The sequence below is a fragment of the Phyllobates terribilis genome, unplaced genomic scaffold, assembly GCF_046119375.1.
Source record: "Phyllobates terribilis strain yellow unplaced genomic scaffold, ASM4611937v1 Scaffold_7__3_contigs__length_470593459, whole genome shotgun sequence".
Classification (NCBI taxonomy): domain Eukaryota; kingdom Metazoa; phylum Chordata; class Amphibia; order Anura; family Dendrobatidae; genus Phyllobates; species Phyllobates terribilis.
In genome coordinates, this window is record NW_027362767.1 from 437,815,166 (window position 1) to 437,841,738 (window position 26,573).

Here is a 26,573-nt window from a genome sequence, read left to right on the forward strand (position 1 = left end):
ATATGTACAGCTGGTATAACCTGGGGATCTTTGGAATATAATTATATATGCTCGGCTGGTATAACCTGGGGATCTTTTGAATATAATTACAGTTCCTTGAAAATATATTCACACCCCGTGAAGTTTTCCACATTTTTTCACGTTACAGCCACAAACTTAAATGTATTTTATTGTGATTTTCTCTGATACAACTCAAAGTATTTGTGATGAGTAAAGGAAATGATACAATGTTTTCTAATTATTTTAACATATAAATCCGAACATTGTGTTGTGCATTTGTATTCAGCCCCTGAGTCAGTACTTTTGAGGACCACCTTTCGCTGCGGTTACTACTGCAGTCTTTTGGGGTCTGTGTCTTCCTATTTCGGACCCGTGCTTCTCTCCGCTCGCTCCGTTATTTGCTTTGGTTTGTCATTCAGGGTCTTTGATTTCACAGTCGCCATTTGCTGATTACTGGACCAGCGGTCGCTGTTGTGGTCGGCCGGTGTGATTTCCCTATAGGGCGCTCATCACTAATAACATCGGCGTCTCGTCGTTTCCCATGTTCCCCGAGCTGCCGGTAATTACAGATCCTACATGTGTGGGACTAACCTCCCCTATTACTTGTCCCTTGGTTGTTAAAGAGTTCCCCACAGTCCTGGCGTTATTGGGTTCCCACATAACTGGAGGTGGCACTTCTGGATGCTTCGCCTCCATCGTCCTGACGCAGGTCAATTATAATGATGAGATGGGGAATGATTTCTGATAAAAGAGGAATCTCCCCTCACCCGAACGGTCCTGGGAAAATATCGATGACTTATGGGCACGATTGATTGGTTGCATGTTACAACCATCAGGGTCTCTAGCGCCTCCTATTAGAGGAAGTGATCCTATAAGTCAGTGTTGACCCTTTAACGAGCCTTGCTACATGGCTTACAATGTGAGGCCAAATCAGGATATCCTTCTGCAGACAATAGTTCTGGGGTTATTGCCCCTCATTAGTGCAAAAGACATTAACTTACTGGGAGGCTTTCAATGAGGATATAAAGGGTTGTAGAGAGACTTATAGGCAATCCAATGCACCCTGGGAGGCTTCTTGCCTGGTCTCCCCCGTCTCCTACTTTGCACTGACGAGGTGCAAGATCCCCAAAACAGCTGTATACAAAGGGAGATTGTGTTTTCGCTTTATATTTTAAGTTATGTGGCAAGGCACTTTAAAGGGTCAATCCTGATGGGTGGCGCTAGTGACCCTGTTCTCTCTCCAGCTTGGCAGTCTCCTTAAAGGGGCTGCCCGGACCTGCATCAATTGCAGAATAGGAGCGGCAGCGCACATACCTGATCACCACTCCAATCAGTCTCTAGTGCAGCCGTCAGCTTTTTTTTGGCAGCCCCATGGAGAATGAACATGAGTATACATATACAGTGGGGGTAAAAGTGCCACAGCGAGGATAACGAATTCTGCGTTGTGCTGATCGGTGCAGGTCGCCGCGATCGGACACCCGCTAATCAGTCATCGATCCTGCTAATAGTTGACAACTTGTTTTCCCCGAACAACCCCTTTAAGGAGAATCCTTTCTGATTAGATTCTGTGCACTGGTAATGAGCACAGTATGGCGGTATACAGTATGGCATTAGTGTGCACTTTTATTTAGCCACTATATAGTTGGGTATATTACACCGCCATCAAAATGCACAAAAGCATCATCCAACGTAAGAGCCGTACTGAGCGACAACCACTGGTGGCTCCATCACATCACAGAGGTTGTCAGTGCCCACAGTGATCCGCACCCCGCTTTCCACACATCCTGAAAGGCTCGTAGTCACACTGCACATTGATGCAGGACTTATGTGCTGTTCAGGTAGTGGCAACATGTGGGTGACTACTTGTATAGTATTATGGCGACTACAAGTGGTTGTCACCGGCATCCAATGCTTGTGCACGAGGCCAGGAAAACTCAGAACTGGATGAGCAGAAGATTGGGAACCTTGACAGGACGATGAGCGATGGAGGAGCGGAGACTCCTTTAAACTTTAAAATAGTTTGAGACTTAATTGGAAACTCCATAAAAGAGGAACCTGGAGCTGGAACACCCCTTTAACTGATAGTAAAATGTATCACACTTTACACTGGAAAATGCCGACATGTCAAACATCGCTGATTCTGATTCCAAATTGCCAGTCAATTATTGGTTTCATTCTTTAGGAGAATTTCACACATGAACGCTCACTATATACCTGCAAGCACACATAGGCACGCTCACTATATACCTGCCAGCACACATAGGCACGCTCACTATATACCTGCCAGCACACATAGGCACTCTCACTATATACCTGCAAGCACACGTAGGCACGCTCACTATATACCTGCAAGCACACGTAGGCACGCTCACTATATACCTGCAAGCACACATAGGCACGCTCACTATATACCCTGCAAGCACACATAGGCGCGCTCACTATATACCTGCCAGCACACATAGGCACGCTCACTATATACCTGCAAGCACACATAGGCACGCTCACTATATACCTGCAAGCACACATAGACACGCTCACTATATACCTGCCAGCACACATAGGCACGCTCACTATATACCTGCAAGCACACATAGGCACGCTCACTATATACCTGCAAGCACACATAGGCACGCTCACTGTATACCCTGCAAGCACACATAGGCACGCTCACTATATACCTGCCAGCACACATAGGCACGCTCACTATATACCTGCAAGCACACATAGGCACTCTCACTATATACCTGCAAGCACACATATGGACGCTCACTATATCCCTACAAGCACACATAGGCACGCTCACTATATACCTGCAAGCACACATAGGCACGCTCACTGTATACCCTGCAAGCACACATAGGCACGCTCACTATATACCTGCCAGCACACATAGGCACGCTCACTATATACCTGCAAGCACACATAGGCACTCTCACTATATACCTGCAAGCACACATATGGACGCTCACTATATCCCTACAAGCACACATAGGCACTCTCACTATATACCTGCAAGCACACATATGCACGCTCACTATATCCCTACAAGCACACATAGGCACGCTCACTATATATCTGCAAGCACACATAGGCACGCTCACTATATATCTGCAAGCACACATAGGCACGCTCACTATATACCTGCAAGCACACATAGGCATGCTCACTATATACCTGCAAGCACACATAGGCACGCTCACTATATACCTGCAAGCACACATAGGCACGCTCACTATATACCTGCAAGCACACATAGGCACGCTCACTATATCCCTACAAGCACACATAGTGAGTGTGCCTATATACCTGCAAGCACACATAGGCACACTCACTATATTCCTGCAAGCACACGTAGGCATGCTTACTATATCCCTACAAGCACACATACAGTGGTGGCTAAAAGTATTGGCACCCCTGCAATTCTGTCAGATAATACTCAGTTTCTTCCTGATTGCAATCACAAATTCTTTGGTATTATTCTCTTCATTTAATTTGTCTTCAATGAAAAAAACACAAAAAGAATTGTCCTAAAGCCAAATTGGATACAATTCCACACCAAACCTAAAAAAGGGGGTGGACAAAAGTATTGGCACTGTTTGAAAAATCATGTGATGCTTCTCTAATTCGTGTAATTAACAGCACCTGTAACTTACCTGTGGCACCTAACAGGTGTTGGCAATAACTAAATCACACTTGCAGCCAGTTAACATGGATTAAAGTTGACTCAACCTCTGTCCTGTGTCCTTGTGTGTACCACATTGAGCATGGAGAAAAGAAAGAAGACCAAAGAACTGTCTGAGGACTTGAGAAACCAAATTGTGAGGAAGCATGAGCAATCTCAAGGCTACAAGTCAATCTCCAAAGACCTGAATGTTCCTGTGTCTTCCGTGCGCAGTGTCATCAAGAAGTGTAAAGCCCATGGCACTGTGGCTAACCTCCCTAGATGTGGACGGAAAAGAAAAATTGACGAGAGATTTCAACGCAAGATTGTGCAGATGGTGGATAAAGAACCTCGACTAACATCCAAACAAGTTCAAGCTGCCCTGCAGTCCGAGGGTACAACAGTGTCAACCCATACTATCCGTCGGCGTCTGAATGAAAAGGGACTGTATGGTAGGATACCCAGGAAGACCCCACTTCTTACCCCGAGACATAAAAAAGCCAGGCTGGAGTTTGCCAAAACTTACCTGAGAAAGCCTAAAACGTTTTGGAAGAATGTTCTCTGGTCAGATGAGACAAAAGTAGAGCTTTTTGGCAAAAAGCATCAACATAGAGTGTACAGGAAAAAAAAAGAGGCATTCAAAGAAAAGAACACGGTCCCTACAGTCAAACATGGCGGAGGTTCCCTGATGTTTTGGGGTTGCTTTGCTGCCTCTGGCACTGGACTGCTTGACCGTGTGCATGGCATTATGAAGTCTGAAGACTACCAACAAATTTTGCAGCATAATGTAGGGCCCAGTGTGAGAAAGCTGGGTCTCCCTCAGAGGTCATGGGTCTTCCAGCAGGACAATGACCCAAAACACACTTCCAAAAGCACTATAAAATGGTTTGAGAGAAAGCACTGGAGACTTCTAAGGTGGCCAGCAATGAGTCCAGACCTGAATCCCATAGAACACCTGTGGAGAGATCTCAAAATGGCAGTTTGGAGAAGGCAGCCTTCAAATATCAGGGACCTGGAGCAGTTTGCCAAAGAAGAATGGTCTACAATTCCAGCAGAGCATTGTAAGAAACTCATTGATGGTTACCGGAAGCGGTTGTTCGCAGTTATTTTGGCTAAAGGTTGTGCAACCAAGTATTAGGCTGAGGGTGCCAATACTTTTGTCCGGCCCTTTTTTGGAGTTTTGTGTGAAATGATCAATGATTTGATTTTTGCTTCATTCTCTTTGGTGTTTTTTCCTTGCAAGCAAATTAAATGAAGAGAATAAGACCAAAGAATTTGTGATTGCAATCATTTTCAAGAAGAATCTGAGTATTATCTGACAGAATTGCAGGGGTGCCAATACTTTTGGCCACCACTGTATGCTCATTCACTATATCTCTACAAGCACACATAGGTACGCTCACTTCATACACCCAAGCTCACATATGTAAACACTTGTAGTCACTCATTATATACGTGCATATACATATACTTGTACACTGACCGCTGTATATGTGCATTTCTTTATGTCTTGAGCATCTAAAGAATGGGACTTTCCCCTAAGATGCCTCATTTTATAGACAATAAACCGTTATTTACCCTCAGTGCACGAATCTGGGATTTTTCTGATTTTTGTTATCTTTGTAACCTATAAGTTTTGTACATTAATATCAGCACCCAGAGCCGATGATCTGCCGTCCTGATGATGTGCATTCTGCTGGCCGCACTATCATATAGGCGTGTGGACCACAGGCCGCCTCTGCCCGGCGCTGTTACCCCCCTTGTCTACCACCTTGGTCATCAATAAAGTGATGATTATGTGGTTGGAATATTTTACTAACTTATTTTTATTTTCATCATTTTGCAAAAAATTATGTTTTTTTGTTTTTTTGAGGTTATGGCAGGAAAAATAATCCTGATACCAACCGGTAACCGTAGCCGGCCATTATAACAGCTACAGGATGGTCACCCAGATGAGCCCCCTCTCCTCCTCTTCGTCACCCCCGTCCTCCTATTGAAAAAAATGAATTGCAAAGTTTTATTGCTTCTCCACTTTGGACGTGTCCTAATAGGGCGACATCATTCGAATTATTTGTGCCCTTCACACTGTGTTGAATTCAATGCATAAAAATAGTTAATACATTAAATGGGTCTCCAGAGAAGGAGACTAAGGTAGCACTTTACTCAGAGATGTGAGCCTGTGCGGGACCCCACATGCCGTGGGCACTGCCATATTTGCAGGGGCAGGTTATGTGGTTGCCAGGGTCAGGTGAGGGTTCCTGTTTGCCGTTCTTCTAACTGGACCTGCTCTCCGTGATATCTGTTAGAGCGCGGTCCGGTGTTCCCTGTGTGAATAGGGCACCTGTGCACGTCCATGACCATTGCTCCATTCCCATAGAAGTGAATGGAGTGGTGATTTTCTGTGCACTGCTGCTCCAATCACACACAAGACCCTCATTCCAATGATCAGTGGGGGGGTCCTAGCGGTCGTATCACTAGCAATCATACATTTATCACCCATCCTGGCGTGGATAATGATGAATGTCATTCGTAGGATAGCCCTATTAAAAATCAGGAGCATGATCCATATCTGGAATACAGAATTAGTAATAAAACTATTTATTTTGAAAAGGGCAGAATTGTTTCTATAAATGTAACAAATGTTTGAAAAAGAATGAAAAGAAAGTTACATTTAGTAGCAAGAAATCTCTGTATTCCCAAGCTTGACCTCTAAGGGGCGCCATTCCAATTACCACTGCAGATAATAATCCAGTTTTGGGAGTAAGCGGCTGTTAGCGCCCCCCATAAATCCTGATATGAAGAGGAAGTGAGTCTGTGCGCGCCGCTCCAGTTCTGCTAATTTCTCCTCTGAACATTTATAGAGCTATAAAATTAAAATACGCTTCACTTATCACCGCGGCCGCGCCTGGAAGTGCCACATACGTCTTCTGGAAATTTGATCGGCTCTTACAAAACAGAAGCTGAACTGTTCATTTTATTTATCAGAATTTCTGCGGTTCCTGGTTTGCATTTATTACAAATTTCATCCCTCTATGTGAAATCTTTACTGCTGCGTCTACAGAATCCTACAAAATCTATGATATGGGGAGAAAATATCAAAGTCTGAGCTTTGTGTGCGGCGGGATAATTAAGGCTTAGATACAGCAGTCTGAGCTTTGTGTGCAGCGGGATAATTAAGGCTTAGATACAGCAGTCTGAGCTTTGTGTGCGGCGGGATAATTAAGGCTTAGATACAGCAGTCTGAGCTTTGTGTGCAGCGGGATAATTAAGGCTTAGATACAGCTGTCTGAGCTTTGTGTGCAGTGGCATAATTAAGGCTTAGATACAGCAGTCTGAGCTTTGTCTGCAGCGGGATAATTAAGGCTTAGATACAGCTGTCTGAGCTTTGTGTGCAGCGGGATAATTAAGGCTTAGATACAGCTGTCTGAGCTTTGTGTGCAGCGGGATAATTAAGGCTTAGATACAGCTGTCTGAGCTTTGTGTGCAGCGGGATAATTAAGGCTTAGATACAGCTATCTGAGCTTTGTGTGCAGCGGGATAATTAAGGCTTAGATACAGCAGTCTGAGCTTTGTGTGCAGAGGGAGAATTAAGGCTTAGATACAGCAGTCTGAACTTTGTGTGCAGCGGCATAATTAAGGCTTAGATACAGCTGTCTGAGCTTTGTGTGCAGAGGGATAATTAAGGCTTAGATACAGCAGTCTGAACTTTGTGTGCAGCGGCATAATTAAGGCTTAGATACAGCAGTCTGAGCTTTGTGTGCAGAGGGATAATTAAGGCTTAGATACAGCAGTCTGAACTTTGTGTGCAGCGGCATAATTAAGGCTTAGATACAGCAGTCTGAGCTTTGTGTGCAGAGGGATAATTAAGGCTTAGATACAGCAGTCTGAGCTTTGTCTGCAGCGGGATAATTAAGGCTTAGATACAGCTGTCTGAGCTTTGTGTGCAGCGGGATAATTAAGGCTTAGATACAGCTGTCTGAGCTTTGTGTGCAGCGGGATAATTAAGGCTTAGATACAGCTGTCTGAGCTTTGTGTGCAGCGGGATAATTAAGGCTTAGATACAGCTATCTGAGCTTTGTGTGCAGCGGGATAATTAAGGCTTAGATACAGCAGTCTGAGCTTTGTGTGCAGAGGGAGAATTAAGGCTTAGATACAGCAGTCTGAACTTTGTGTGCAGCGGCATAATTAAGGCTTAGATACAGCTGTCTGAGCTTTGTGTGCAGAGGGATAATTAAGGCTTAGATACAGCAGTCTGAACTTTGTGTGCAGCGGCATAATTAAGGCTTAGATACAGCAGTCTGAGCTTTGTGTGCAGAGGGATAATTAAGGCTTAGATACAGCAGTCTGAGCTTTGTGTGCAGCGGGATAATTAAGGCTTAGATACAGCAGTCTGAGCTTTGTGTGCAGCGGCATAATTAAGGCTTAGATACAGCTGTCTGAGCTTTGTGTGCAGAGGGATAATTAAGGCTTAGATACAGCAGTCTGAGCTTTGTGTGCAGCGGGATAATTAAGGCTTAGATACAGCTGTCTGAGCTTTGTGTGCAGCGGGGTAATTAAGGCTTAGATACAGCTGTCTGAGGTTTGTGTGCAGCGGGATAATTAAGGCTTAGATACAGCAGTCTGAGCTTTGTGTGCAGCGGGGTAATTAAGGCTTAGATACAGCTGTCTGAGGTTTGTGTGCAGCGGGATAATTAAGGCTTAGATACAGCTGTCTGAGCTTTGTGTGCAGCGGGATAATTAAGGCTTAGATACAGCAGTCTGAGCTTTGATGGAAGCGGGATAATTAAGGCTTAGATACAGCAGTCTGAGCTTTGTGTGCAGAGGGATAATTAAGGCTTAGATACAGCAGTCTGAGCTTTGTGTGCAGCGGGATAATTAAGGCTTAGATACAGCAGTCTGAGCTTTGATGGAAGCGGGATAATTAAGGCTTAGATACAGCAGTCTGAGCTTTGTGTGCAGCGGGGTAATTAAGGCTTAGATACAGCTGTCTGAGCTTTGTGTGCAGAGGGATAATTAAGGCTTAGATACAGCAGTCTGAGCTTTGTGTGCAGCGGGATAATTAAGGCTTAGATACAGCTGTCTGAGCTTTGTGTGCAGCGGGATAATTAAGGCTTAGATACAGCAGTCTGAGCTTTGTGTGCAGCGGGATAATTAAGGCTTAGATACAGCTGTCTGAGCTTTGTGTGCAGCGGGATAATTAAGGCTTAGATACAGCAGTCTGAGCTTTGTGTGCAGCGGGATAATTAAGGCTTAGATACAGCTGTCTGAGCTTTGTGTGCAGCGGCATAATTAAGGCTTAGATACAGCTGTCTGAGCTTTGTGTGCAGAGGGATAATTAAGGCTTAGATACAGCAGTCTGAGCTTTGTGTGCAGCGGGATAATTAAGGCTTAGATACAGCAGTCTGAGCTTTGTGTGCAGCGGGGTAATTAAGGCTTAGATACAGCTGTCTGAGGTTTGTGTGCAGCGGGATAATTAAGGCTTAGATACAGCAGTCTGAGCTTTGTGTGCAGAGGGATAATTAAGGCTTAGATACAGCTGTCTGAGCTTTGTGTGCAGCGGGATAATTAAGGCTTAGATACAGCTGTCTGAGCTTTGTGTGCAGAGGGATAATTAAGGCTTAGATACAGCAGTCTGAGCTTTGTGTGCAGCGGGATAATTAAGGCTTAGATACAGCAGTCTGAGCTTTGTGTGCAGCGGGGTAATTAAGGCTTAGATATAGCTGTCTGAGCTTTGTGTGCAGCGGCATAATTAAGGCTTAGATACAGCAGTCTGAGCTCTGTGTGCAGCGGCATAATTAAGGCTTAGATACAGCAGTCTGAGCTTTGTGTGCAGCGGGATAATTAAGGCTTAGATACAGCTGTCTGAGCTTTGTGTGCAGAGGGATAATTAAGGCTTAGATACAGCAGTCTGAGCTTTGTGTGCAGCGGGATAATTAAGGCTTAGATACAGCAGTCTGAGCTTTGTGTGCAGCGGGATAATTAAGGCTTAGATACAGCAGTCTGAGCTTTGTGTGCAGCGGGATAATTAAGGCTTAGATACAGCTGTCTGAGCTTTGTGTGCAGCGAGATAATTAAGGCTTAGATACAGCAGTCTGAGCTTTGTGTGCAGCGGGATAATTAAGGCTTAGATACAGCAGTCTGAGCTTTGTGTGCAGCGGGGTAATTAAGGCTTAGATACAGCAGTCTGAGCTTGGTGTGCAGCGGGATAATTAAGGCTTAGATACAGCAGTCTGAGCTTTGTGTGCAGCAGGGTAATTAAGGCTTAGATACAGCAGTCTGAGCTTTGTGTGCAGCGGGATAATTAAGGCTTAGATACAGCAGTCTGAGCTTTGTGTGCAGCGGGATAATTAAGGCTTAGATACAGCAGTCTGAGCTTTGTGTGCAGCGGGATAATTAAGGCTTAGATACAGCTGTCTGAGCTTTGTGTGCAGAGGGATAATTAAGGCTTAGATACAGCAGTCTGAGCTTTGTGTGCAGCGGGATAATTAAGGCTTAGATACAGCAGTCTGAACTTTGTGTGCAGCGGCATAATTAAGGCTTAGATACAGCAGTCTGAGCTTTGTGTGCAGCGGCATAATTAAGGCTTAGATACAGCAGTCTGAGCTTTGTGTTCAGCGGCATAATTAAGGCTTAGATACAGCAGTCTGAGCTTTGTGTGCAGCTTGATAATTAAGGCTTAGATACAGCAGTCTGAGCTTTGTGTGCAGAGGGATAATTAAGGCTTAGATACAGCAGTCTGAGCTTTGTGTGCAGCGGGATAATTAAGGCTTAGATACAGCAGTCTGAGCTTTGTGTGCAGCGGCATAATTAAGGCTTAGATACAGCAGTCTGAGCTTTGTGTGCAGCGGGATAATTAAGGCTTAGATACAGCAGTCTGAGCTTTGTGTGCAGCGGCATAATTAAGGCTTAGATACAGCAGTCTGAGCTTTGTGTGCAGAGGGATAATTAAGGCTTAGATACAGCAGTCTGAGCTTTGTGTGCAGCGGGATAATTAAGGCTTAGATACAGCAGTCTGAACTTTGTGTGCAGCGGCATAATTAAGGCTTAGATACAGCAGTCTGAGCTTTGTGTGCAGCGGCATAATTAAGGCTTAGATACAGCAGTCTGAGCTTTGTGTTCAGCGGCATAATTAAGGCTTAGATACAGCAGTCTGAGCTTTGTGTGCAGCTTGATAATTAAGGCTTAGATACAGCAGTCTGAGCTTTGTGTGCAGAGGGATAATTAAGGCTTAGATACAGCAGTCTGAGCTTTGTGTGCAGCGGGATAATTAAGGCTTAGATACAGCAGTCTGAGCTTTGTGTGCAGCGGCATAATTAAGGCTTAGATACAGCAGTCTGAGCTTTGTGTGCAGCGGGATAATTAAGGCTTAGATACAGCAGCTCAGCAACACCTGATGGGGAGTGAAGTATATTGCTCTTCTGTGACAATGTATCACCTGGAGAACCCAAGAGCAACTACAGTAATTATAGACATTAGTACATCAAAGGCTCCACATCACTAAATAATATATGTGACATAACCGGTGTGTTTCACTTTAATGACACAGTCCAGCACTTACTCCGCGCTATATACAGCAGAACGTCAAGTAAAAGGACGGTACTCAACTGAGCAATGAGTGACATCATAATTCCTACACATAAGAACAGGTTTTTACTTTTCCTGCTAATAACAGTAATACTGCCCCCTATGTAATAGAAACCACTATAAGGCTATGTGCACACGTAGCGTTTTCGATGCGGTTTTTGCCGCGGCCGAAACGCTGCGACAACACTTGTTACTAGGTCTGCCATGCATAGCAATGCTAATCCGGATGTGCTGTGCATTCGCATTGCGGTAAAAAACGCAGCAGGACCATTTCTAGCTCGATCCCGCAGCGAATTCGCGGCCATTGAGGTCCATCGAAACGCAGCAAACCCGCAGGTGTATGTGGATTTGCTGCGTTTCAATTAAAGTCAATGGCCACGAATTCGCGGCGGAAACGCGGTGCGGGTGGTACCCGGGTTGGAGAGGAGGCTACAACTCCTCTCATCCTGACCGCCGCTCAGCAGGAGCGACGTGGCTGGGAGGAGCAGTAGCCGGCTACCACACACTGTAAAAAAAAGAAAAAACAAAGTAAAAATAAAATAAAACCTCCATACTCACCTGTCCAGTGGCTCCCGATATCCTCCTGGTCCCCGGCGGCGATCCTCTCCTCCTGGCGGCCAGCGGTGTACTGCAGGGAGCGGGCTCGCTCCCCACAGTGTACTGAGATGCCAAGACCTGCGATGACATCAGCGATCAGCTGATTGCTCACGTGACCTCACCCTGTGATGGCAGTGAGAGCTCACCAGGACTGATCAGCTGATCTTCAGCTGATGAACCCCAGTGACCTCCTGCACAGCTATGTATACTGATAGGGGTGATTTTACACTCCTGTCAGTATACAATGCTGTCTTCTACAGCCGTGACATCAGTGATTGCTGATGTCACTGCTGTAGAAGTGACACGGATTGTCGTGGGACACTCGTTGGTGGTACATAGACTGCGTCGTTGACGGCGGGCAGGTGAGGAATATATAGTATGAATATTATAATACTGCCTCCTACGTAAAAGAATATAACTACTATAAGACTGCTCCTATGTACAAGAATATAACTACTATAATACTGCTCCTATGTACAAGAATATAACTACTATAATACTGCTCCTATGTACAAGAATATAACTACTATAATACTGCCCCTATGTACAAGAATATAACTACTATAATACTGCTCCCTATGTACAAGAATATAACTACTATAATACTGCCCCTATGTACAAGAATATAGCTACTATAATACTGCCCCTATGTACAAGAATATAACTACTATAATACTGCCCCCTATGTACAAGAATATAACTACTATAATACTGCCCCTATGTACAAGAATATAACTACTATAATACTGCTCCCCTATGTACAAGAATATAACTACTATAATACTGCTCCCCTATGTACAAGAATATAACTGCTATAATACTGCCCCTATGTACAAGAATATAACTACTATAATACTGCCCCTATGTACAAGAATATAACTACTATAATACTGCCCCTATGTACAAGAATATAACTACTATAATACTGCTCCCCTATGTACAAGAATATAACTACTATAATACTGCCCCTATGTACAAGAATATAACTACTATAATACTGCTCCCCTATGTACAAGAATATAACTACTATAATACTGCTCCTATGTACAAGAATATAACTACTATAATACTGCTCCCCTATGTACAAGAATATAACTACTATAATACTGCTCCCTATGTACAAGAATATACCTACTATAATACTGCCCCCTATGTACAAGAATATAACTACTATAATACTGCCCTCTATGTACAAGAATATAACTACTATAATACTGCCCCTATGTACAAGAATATAACTACTATAATACTGTCCCCTATGTACAAGAATATAACTACTATAATACTGCCCCCTATGTCCAAGAATATAACTACTATAATACTGCTCCTATGTACAAGAATATAACTACTATAATACTGCTCCTATGTACAAGAATATAACTACTATAATACTGCTCCCCTATGTACAAGAATATAACTACTATAATACTACTCCCTATGTACAAGAATATACCTACTATAATACTGCCCCCTATGTACAAGAATATAACTACTATAATACTGCCCTCTATGTACAAAAATATAACTACTATAATACTGCCCCTATGTACAAGAATATAACTACTATAATACTGTCCCCTATGTACAAGAATATAACTACTATAATACTGCCCCCTATATACAAGAATATAACTACTATAATACTGCCCCCTATGTACAGGATTATAACTACTATAATACTGCTCCTATGTACCAGAATATAACTACTATAATACTGCCCCCTATGTACAAGAATATAACTACTATAATACTGCTCCTATGTACAAGAATATAACTACTATAATACTGCCCCTATGTACAACAATATAACTACTATAATACTGCCTCCTATGTACAAGAATATAACTACTATAATACTGCCCCCTATGTACAAGAATATAACTACTATAATACTGCCTCCTATGTATAAGAATATAACTACTATAACACTGCTCCTATGTAAAAGAATATAACTACTATAATACTGCCCCTATGTACAACAATATAACTACTATAATACTGCCTCCTATGTACAAGAATATAACTACTATAATACTGCCCCTATGTACAAGAATATAACTACTATAATACTGCTCCCTATGTACAAGAATATAACTACTATAATACTGCCCCTATGTACAAGAATATAACTACTATAATACTGCCTCCTATGTATAAGAATATAACTACTATAATACTGCCCCCTATGTACAAGAATATAACTACTATAATACTGCCTCCTATGTATAAGAATATAACTACTATAATACTGCCCCTATGTACAAGAATATAACTACTATAATACTGCTGCTATGTACAAGAATATAACTACTATATTACTGCCCCTATGTACAAGAATAAAACTACTATAATACTGCCCCCTATGTACAAGAATATAACTACTATAATACTGCCCCCTATGTACAAGGATATAACTACTATAATACTGCCCCTATGTACAAGAATATAACTACTATAATACTGCTCCCTATGTACAAGAATATACCTACTATAATACTGCCCCCTATGTACAAGAATATAACTACTATAATACTGCCTCCTATGTATAAGAATATAACTACTATAACACTGCTCCTATGTACAAGAATATAGCTACTATAATACTGCTCCTATGTACAAGAATATAAATTCTATAATACTGCCCCATGTACAAGAATATAACTACTATAATACTGCCCCCTATGTACAAGAATATAACTACTATAATACTGCCCCCTATGTACAAGAATATAACTACTATAATACTGCCTCCTATGTATAAGAATATAACTACTATAATACTGCTCCTATGTACAGGAATATAACTACTATAATACTGCCCCCTATGTACAAGAATATAACTACTATAATACTGCCCCCTATGTACAAGAATATAACTACTATAATACTGCCTCCTATGTATAAGAATATAACTACTATAATACTGCTCCTATGTACAGGAATATAACTACTATAATACTGCCCCCTATGTACAAGAATATACCTACTATAATACTGCCCCCTATGTACAAGAATATAACTACTATAATACTGCCCCTATGTACAAGAATATAACTACTATAATACTGCTCCTATGTACAAGAATATAACTACTATAATACTGCTCCTATGTACAAGAATATAACTACTATAATACTGCCCCTATGTACAAGAATATAACTACTATAATACTGCTCCCTATGTACAAGAATATAACTACTATAATACTACTGCTATGTACAAGAATATAACTACTATATTACTGCCCCTATGTACAAGAATATAACTACTATAATACTGCCCCTATGTACAAGAATATAACTACTATAATACTGCCCCTATGTACAAGAATATAACTACTATAATACTGCCTCCTATGTACAAGAATATAACTACTATAATACTGCCCCCTATGTACAAGAATATAACTACTATAATACTGGTCCCTATGTACAAGAATATACCTACTATAATACTGCCCCTATGTACAAGAATATAACTACTATAATACTGCCTCCTATGTATAAGAATATAACTACTATAATACTGCCCCTATGTACAAGAATATAACTACTATAATACTGCCGCTATGTACAAGAATATAACTACTATATTACTGCCCCTATGTACAAGAATAAAACTACTCTAATACTGCCCCCTATGTACAAGAATATAACTACTAAAATACTGCCCCCTATGTACAAGAATATAACTACTATAATACTGCTCCTATGTACAAGAATATAACTACTATAATACTGCCCCTATGTACAACAATATAACTACTATAATACTGCCTCCTATGTACAAGAATATAACTACTATAATACTGCCCCCTATGTACAAGAATATAACTACTGTAATACTGCTCCCTATGTACAAGAATATACCTACTATAATACTGCCCCCTATGTACAAGAATATAACTACTATAATACTGCCTCCTATGTATAAGAATATAACTACTATAACACTGCTCCTATGTACAAGAATATAGCTACTATAATACTGCTCCTATGTACAAGAATATAACTTCTATAATACTGCCCCATGTACAAGAATATAACTACTATAATACTGCCCCCTATGTACAAGAATATAACTACTATAATACTGCTCCCTATGTACAAGAATATACCTACTATAATACTGCCCCCTATGTACAAGAATATAACTATTATAATACTGCCTCCTATGTATAAAAATATGACTACTATAATACTGCTCCTATGTACAGGAATATAACTACTATAATACTGCCCCCTATGTACAAGAATATAACTACTATAATACTGCCTCCTATGTATAAGAATATAACTACTATAATACTGCTCCTATGTACAGGAATATAACTACTATAATACTGCCCCCTATGTACAAGAATATACCTACTATAATACTGCCCCCTATGTACAAGAATATAACTACTATAATACTGCCTCCTATGTATAAGAATATAACTACTATAATACTGCTCCTATGTACAGGAATATAACTACTATAATACTGCCCCCTATGTACAATAATATAACTACTATAATACTGCCTCCTATGTACAAGTGTATAACTACTATAATACTGCCCCATGTACAAGAATATAACTACTATAATACTGCCCCCTATGTACAGGAATATAACCACTATAATACTGCCCCCTATGTACAAGAATATACCTACTATAATACTGCCCCCTATGTACAAGAATATAACTACTATAATACTGCCTCCTATGTATAAGAATATAACTACTATAATACTGCCCCCTATGTTCAAGAATATAACTACTATAATACTGCCCCCTATGTACAAGAATATACCTACTATAATACTGCCCCCTATGTACAAGAATATAACTACTATAATACTGCTCCCTATGTGAAAGAATATACCTACTATAATACTGCCCCCTATGTACAAGAATATAACTACTATAATACTGCCTCCTATGTATAAGAATATAACCACTATAATACTGCTCCTATGTACAGGAATATAACTACTATAATACTCCCCCCTATGTACAAGAATATAACTCCTATAATACTGCCCCTATGTACAAGAATATAACTACTATAATACTGCTCCTATGTACAAGAATATAACTACTATAATACTGCCTCTATGTACAAGAATATAAATACTATAATACTGCCCCTATGTACAAGAATATAACTACTATAATACTGCTCCTATGTACAGGAATATAACTACTATAATACTGCCCCCTATGTACAAGAATATAACTACTATAATACTGCCCCCTATGTACAAGAATATAACTACTATAATACTGCCCCTATGTACAAGAATATAACTACTATAATACTGCCCCCTATGTACAAGAATATAACTACTATAATACTGCCCCCTATGTGCAAGAATATAACTCCTATAATACTGCCCCTATGTACAAGAATATAACTACTATAATACTGCTCCTATGTACAAGAATATAACTACTATAATACTGCCTCTATGTACAAGAATATAACTACTATAATACTGCTCCTATGTACAGGAATATAACTACTATAATACTGCCCCCTATGTACAAGAATATAACTACTATAATACTGCCCCCTATGTACAAGAATATAACTACTATAATACTGCCCCCTATGTACAAGAATATAACTACTATAATATTGCCCCTATGTGCAAGAATATAACTACTATAATACTGCCCCCTATGTACAAGAATATAACTCCTATAATACTGCCCCTATGTACAAGAATATAACTACTATAATACTGCTCCTATGTACAAGAATATAACTACTATAATACTGCCTCTATGTACAAGAATATAACTACTATAATACTGCCCCTATGTACAAGAATATAACTACTATAATACTGCCCCCTATGTACAAGAATATAACTACTATAATACTGCCCCCTATGTACAAGAATATAACTCCTATAATACTGCCCCTATGTACAAGAATATAACTACTATAATACTGCTCCTATGTACAAGAATATAACTACTATAATACTGCCTCTATGTACAAGAATATAACTACTATAATACTGCTCCTATGTACAGGAATATAACTACTATAATACTGCCCCCTATGTACAAGAATATAACTACTATAATACTGCCCCCTATGTACAAGAATATAACTACTATAATACTGCCCCCTATGTACAAGAATATAACTACTATAATACTGCCCCTATGTACAAGAATATAACTACTATAATACTGCTCCTATGTACAAGAATATAACTTCTATAATACTGCCCCATGTACAAGAATATAACTACTATAATACTGCCCCCTATGTACAAGATTATAACTACTATAATACTGCTCCCTATGTACAAGAATATACCTACTATAATACTGCCCCCTATGTACAAGAATATAACTACTATAATACTGCCTCCTATGTATAAGAATATAACTACTATAATACTGCCCCCTATGTGCAGGAATATAACCACTATAATACTGCCCCCTATGTACAAGAATATACCTACTATAATACTGCCCCCTATGTACAAGAATATAACTACTATAATACTGCCTCCTATGTATAAGAATATAACTACTATAATACTGCCCCCTATGTACAAGAATATAACTACTATAATACTGCCCCCTATGTACAAGAATATAACTACTATAATACTTCCTCCTATGTATAAGAATATAACTACTATAATACTGCCCTCCTATGTACAAGAATATAACCACTATAATACTGCTCCTATGTACAGGAATATAACTACTATAATACTGCCCCTATGTACAAGAATATGACTCCTATAATACTGCCCCTATGTACAAGAATATAACTACTATAATACTACTGCTATGAACAAGAATATAACTACTATATTACTGCCCCTATGTACAAGAATATAACTACTATAATACTGCCCCTATGTACAAGAATATAACTACTATAATACTGCCCCTATGTACAAGAATATAACTACTATAATACTGCTGCTATGTACAAGAATATAACTACTATATTACTGCCCCTATGTACAAGAATAAAACTACTATAATACTGCCCCCTATGTACAAGAATATAACTACTATAATACTGCTCCTATGTACAAGAATATAACTACTATAATACTGCCCCTATGTACAAGAATATAACTACTATAATACTGCTCCCTATGTACAAGAATATACCTACTATAATACTGCCCCCTATGTACAAGAATATAACTACTATAATACTGCCTCCTATGTATAAGAATATAACTACTATAATACTGCTCCTATGTACAGGAATATAACTACTATAATACTGCTCCTATGTACAAGAATATAACTACTATAATACTGCCACTATGTACAAGAATATAACTACTATAATACTGCTCCCTATGTACAAGAATATACCTACTATAATACTGCCCCCTATGTACAAGAATATAACTACTATAATACTGCCTCCTATGTATAAGAATATAACTACTATAATACTGCTCCTATGTACAGGAATATAACTACTATAATACTGCCCCCTATGTACAAGAATATAACTACTATAATACTGCCTCCTATGTATAAGAATATAACTCCTATAATACTGCCCCTATGTACAAGAATATAACTACTATAATACTGCCTCTATGTACAAGAATATAAATACTATAATACTGCCCCTATGTACAAGAATATAACTACTATAATACTGCTCCTATGTACAGGAATATAACTACTATAATACTGCCCCCTATGTACAAGAATATAACTACTATAATACTGCCCCCTATGTACAAGAATATAACTACTATAATACTGCCCCTATGTACAAGAATATAACTACTATAATACTGCCCCCTATGTACAAGAATATAACTACTATAATACTGCCCCCTATGTACAAGAATATAACTCCTATAATACTGCCCCTATGTACAAGAATATAACTACTATAATACTGCTCCTATGTACAAGAATATAACTACTATAATACTGCCTCTATGTACAAGAATATAACTACTATAATACTGCTCCTATGTACAGGAATATAACTACTATAATACTGCCCCCTATGTACAAGAATATAACTACTATAATACTGCCCCCTATGTACAAGAATATAACTACTATAATACTGCCCCCTATGTACAAGAATATAACTACTATAATACTGCCCCTATGTGCAAGAATATAACTACTATAATACTGCCCCCTATGTACAAGAATATAACTACTATAATACTGCCCCCTATGTACAAGAATATAACTCATATAATACTGCCCCTATGTACAAGAATATAACTACTATAATACTGCTCCTATGTACAAGAATATAACTACTATAATACTGCCTCTATGTACAAGAATATAACTACTATAATACTGCCCCTATGTACAAGAATATAACTACTATAATACTGCCCCCTATGTACAAGAATATAACTACTATAATACTGCCCCCTATGTACAAGAATATAACTCCTATAATACTGCCCCTATGTACAAGAATATAACTACTATAATACTGCTCCTATGTACAAGAATATAACTACTATAATACTGCCTCTATGTACAAGAATATAACTACTATAATACTGCTCCTATGTACAGGAATATAACTACTATAATACTGCCCCCTATGTACAAGAATATAACTACTATAATACTGCCCCCTATGTACAAGAATATAACTACTATAATACTGCCCCCTATGTACAAGAATATAACTACTATAATACTGCCCCTATGTACAAGAATATAACTACTATAATACTGCTCCTATGTACAAGAATATAACTACTATAATACTGCCCCTATGTACAAGAATATAACTACTATAATACTGCCCCCTATGTACAAGAATATAACTACTATAATACTGCTCCCTATGTACAAGAATATACCTACTATAATACTGCCCCCTATGTACAAGAATATAACTACTATAATACTGCCTCCTATGTATAAGAATATAACTACTATAATACTGCCCCCTATGTGCAGGAATATAACCACTATAATACTGCCCCCTATGTACAAGAATATACCTACTATAATACTGCCCCCTATGTACAAGAATATAACTACTATAATACTGCCTCCTATGTATAAGAATATAACTACTATAATACTGCCCCCTATGTACAAGAATATAACTACTATAATACTGCTCCCTATGTACAAGAATATACCTACTATAATACTGCCCCCTATGTACAAGAATATAACTACTATAATACTGCCTCCTATGTATAAGAATATAACTACTATAATACTGCCCTCCTATGTACAAGAATATAACCACTATAATACTGCTCCTATGTACAGGAATATAACTACTATAATACTGCCCCTATGTACAAGAATATAACTCCTATAATACTGCCCCTATGTACAAGAATATAACTACTATAATACTACTGCTATGAACAAGAATATAACTACTATATTACTGCCCCTATGTACAAGAATATAACTACTATAATACTGCCCCTATGTACAAGAATATAACTACTATAATACTGCCCCTATGTACAAGAATATAACTACTATAATACTGCTGCTATGTACAAGAATATAACTACTATATTACTGCCCCTATGTACAACAATAAAACTACTATAATACTGCCCCCTATGTACAAGAATATAACTACTATAATACTGCCCCCTATGTACAAGAATATAACTACTATAATACTGCTCCTATGTACAAGAATATAACTACTATAATACTGCCCCTATGTACAAGAATATAACTACTATAATACTGCTCCCTATGTACAAGAATATACCTACTATAATACTGCCCCCTATGTACAAGAATATAACTACTATAATACTGCCTCCTATGTATAAGAATATAACTACTATAATACTGCTCCTATGTACAGGAATATAACTACTATAATACTGCTCCTATGTACAAGAATATAACTACTATAATACTGCCCCTATGTACAAGAATATAACTACTATAATACTGCTCCCTATGTACAAGAATATACCTACTATAATACTGCCCCCTATGTACAAGAATATAACTACTATAATACTGCCTCCTATGTATAAGAATATAACTACTATAATACTGCTCCTATGTACAGGAATATAACTACTATAATACTGCCCCCTATGTACAAGAATATAACTACTATAATACTGCCTCCTATGTATAAGAATATAACTACTATAATACTGCTCCTATGTACAGGAATATAAATACTATAATACTGCCCCCTATGTACAAGAATATACCTACTATAATACTGCCCCCTATGTACAAGAATATAACTACTATAATACTGCCCCTATGTACAAGAATATAACTACTATAATACTGCTCCTATGTGCAGGAATATAACTACTATAATACTGCTCCTATGTACAAGAATATAACTACTATAATACTGCCCCCTATGTACAAGAATATAACTCCTATAATACTGCCCCTATGTACAAGAATATAACTACTATAATACTGCTCCTATGTACAAGAATATAACTACTATAATACTGCCTCTATGTACAAGAATATAACTACTATAATACTGCTCCTATGTACAGGAATATAACTACTATAATACTGCCCCCTATGTACAAGAATATAACTACTATAATACTGCCCCCTATGTACAAGAATATAACTACTATAATACTGCCCCCTATGTACAAGAATATAACTACTATAATACTGCCCCTATGTACAAGAATATAACTACTATGATACTGCCCCCTATGTACAAGAATATAACTCCTATAATACTGCCCCTATGTACAAGAATATAACTACTATAATACTGCTCCTATGTACAAGAATATAACTACTGTAATACTGCCTCTATGTACAAGAATATAACTACTATAATACTGCCCCTATGTACAAGAATATAACTTCTATAATACTGCCCCCTATGTACAAGAATATAACTACTATAATACTGCCCCCTATGTACCAGAATATAACTCCTATAATACTGCCCCTATGTACAAGAATATAACTACTATAATACTGCTCCTATGTACAAGAATATAACTACTATAATACTGCCTCTATGTACAAGAATATAACTACTATAATACTGCTCCTATGTACAGGAATATAACTACTATAATACTGCCCCCTATGTACAAGAATATAACTACTATAATACTGCCCCCTATGTACAAGAATATAACTACTATAATACTGCCCCCTATGTACAAGAATATAACTACTATAATACTGCCCCTATGTACAAGAATATAACTACTATAATACTGCTCCTATGTACAAGAATATAACTTCTATAATACTGCCCCATGTACAAGAATATAACTACTATAATACTGCCCCCTATGTACAAGAATATAACTACTATAATACTGCTCCCTATGTACAAGAATATACCTACTATAATTCTGCCCCCTATATACAAGAATATAACTACTATAATACTGCCTCCTATGTATAAGAATATAACTACTATAATACTGCCCCCTATGTGCAGGAATATAACCACTATAATACTGCCCCCTATGTACAAGAATATACCTACTATAATACTGCCCCCTATGTACAAGAATATAACTACTATAATACTGCCTCCTATGTATAAAAATATAACTACTATAATACTGCCCCCTATGTACAAGAATATAACTACTATAATACTGCCCCCTATGTACAAGAATACACCTACTATAATACTGCCCCCTATGTACAAGAATATAACTACTATAATACTGCCTCCTATGTATAAGAATATAACTACTATAATACTGCCCCCCTATGTACAAGAATATAACCACTATAATACTGCTCCTATGTACAGGAATATAACTACTATAATACTGCCCCTATGTACAAGAATATAACTCCTATAATACTGCCCCTATGTACAAGAATATAACTACTATAATACTGCCCCTATGTACAAGAATATAACTACTATAATACTGCTCCTATGTACAAGAATATAACTACTATAATACTGCCTCTATGTACAAGAATATAACTACTATAATACTGCCTCTATGTGCAAGAATATAACTACTATAATACTGCTCCTATGTACAGGAATATAACTACTATAATACTGCCCCCTATGTACAAGAATATAACTACTATAATACTGCTCCTATGTACAGGAATATAACTACTATAATACTGCTCCTATGTACAGGAATATAACTACTATAATACTGCCCCCTATGTACAAGAATATAACTACTATAATACTGCCTCTATTTGCAAGAATATAACTACTATAATACTGCTCCTATGTACAGGAATATAACTACTATAATACTGCCCCCTATGTACAAGAATATAACTACTATAATACTGCCCCCTATGTACAAGAATATAACTCCTATAATACTGCCCCTATGTACAAGACTATAACTACTATAATACTGCTCCTATGTACAGGAATATAACTACTATAATACTGCCCCCTATGTACAAGAATATAACTACTATAATACTGCCCCCTATGTACAAGAATATAACTATTATAATACTGCCCCCAATGTACAAGAATATAACTACTATACTACTGCCCCTATGTACAAGAATATAACTACTATAATACTGCTCCTGTTTACAAGAATATAACTACTATAATACTCCTATTTACAAGAATATAACTACTATAATACTGCCTCTATGTACAAGAATATAACTACTATAATACTGCCCCTATGTACAAGAATATAACTACTATAATACTGCCCCTATGTACAAGACTATAACTACTATAATACTGCTCCTATGTACAGGAATATAACTACTATAATACTGCCCCTATGTACAAGAATATAACTACTATAATACTGCCCCTATGTACAAGACTATAACTACTATAATACTGCCCCCTATGTACAAGAATATAACTATTATAATACTGCCCCCAATGTACAAGAATATAACTACTATACTACTGCCCCTATGTACAAGAATATAACTACTATAATACTGCTCCTGTTTACAAGAATATAACTACTATAATACTCCTATTTACAAGAATATAACTACTATAATACTGCTCCTATGTACAGGAATATAACTACTATAATACTGCCCCCTATGTACAAGAATATAACTACTATAATACTGCCCCCTATGTACAAGAATATAACTACTATAATACTGCCCCTATGTACAAGAATATAACTACTATAATACTGCCCCCTATGTACAAGAATATAACTACTATAATACTGCCCCTATGTACAAGAATATAACTACTATAATACTGCTCCTATGTACAAGAATATAACTACTATAATACTGCTCCTATGTACAGGAATATAACTACTATAATACTGCCCCCTATGTACAAGAATATAACTACTATAATACTGCCCCCTATGTACAAGAATATAACTACTATAATACTGCCCCTATGTACAAGAATATAACTACTATAATACTGCCCCGTATGTACAAGAATATAACTACTATAATACTGCCCCCTATGTACAAGAATATAACTCCTATAATACTGCCCCTATGTACAAGACTATAACTACTATAATACTGCTCCTATGTACAGGAATATAACTACTATAATACTGCCCCCTATGTACAAGAATATAACTACTATAATACTGCCCCCTATGTACAAGAATATAACTACTATAATACTGCCCCCAATGTACAAGAATATAACTACTATACTACTGCCCCTATGTACAAGAATATAACTACTATAATACTGCTCCTATGTACAAGAATATAACTACTATTATACTGCCTCTATGTACAAGAATATAACTACTATAATACTGCCCCTATGTACAAGAATATAACTACTATAATACTGCTCCTATGTACAAGAATATAACTACTATAATACTGCCTCTATGTACAAGAATATAACTACTATAATACTGCTCCTATGTACAGGAATATAACTACTATAACACTGCCCCCTATGTACAAGAATATAACTACTATAATACTGCTCCTATGTACAAGAATATAACTACTATAATACTGCTCCTATGTACAGGAATATAACTACTATAATACTGTCCCCTATGTACAAGAATATAACTCCTATAATACTGCCCCCTATGTACAAAAATATAACTACTATAATACTGCCTCTATGTACAAGAATATAACTACTATAATACTGCCCCCTATGTACAAGAATATAACTACTATAATACTGCCCCCTTTGTACAAGAATATAACTACTATAATACTGCTCCTATGTGCAAGAATATAACTTCTATAATACTGCCTCTATGTACAAGAATATAACTACTATAATACTGCCCCTATGTACAAGAATATAACTACTATAATACTGCTCCTATGTACAAGAATATAACTACTATAATACTGCCCCTATGTACAAGAATATAACTACTATAATACTGCCCCTATGTACAAGAATATAACTACTATAATACTGCCCCTATGTACAAGAATATAACTACTATAATACTGCCCCTATGTACAAGAATATAACTACTATAATACTGCCCCCTGTGTACAAGAATATAACTACTGTAATACTGCTCCTATGTACAAGAATATAACTACTATAATACTGCCCCCTGTGTACAAGAATATAACTACTGTAATACTGCTCCTATGTACAAGAATATAACTACTATAATACTGACCCCTATGTACAAGAATATAACTACTATAATACTGATCCTATGTACAAGAATATAACTACTATAATACTGCCCCCTGTGTACAAGAATATAACTACTGTAATACTGCTCCTATGTACAAGAATATAACTACTATAATACTGACCCTATGTACGAGAATATAACTACTATAATA

At 37.9% G+C, this 26,573-nt stretch overlaps 1 protein-coding gene across 2 annotated transcripts in view; it reads left to right on the forward strand.

Annotated features, from left to right (window-relative positions):
• The window catches only part of LOC141155309 (connector enhancer of kinase suppressor of ras 2-like), a 586,755-nt gene that overhangs the window by 32,411 nt on the left and 527,771 nt on the right, over positions 1-26,573 (forward strand). The gene's annotated exons all lie outside the window — the stretch shown is intronic.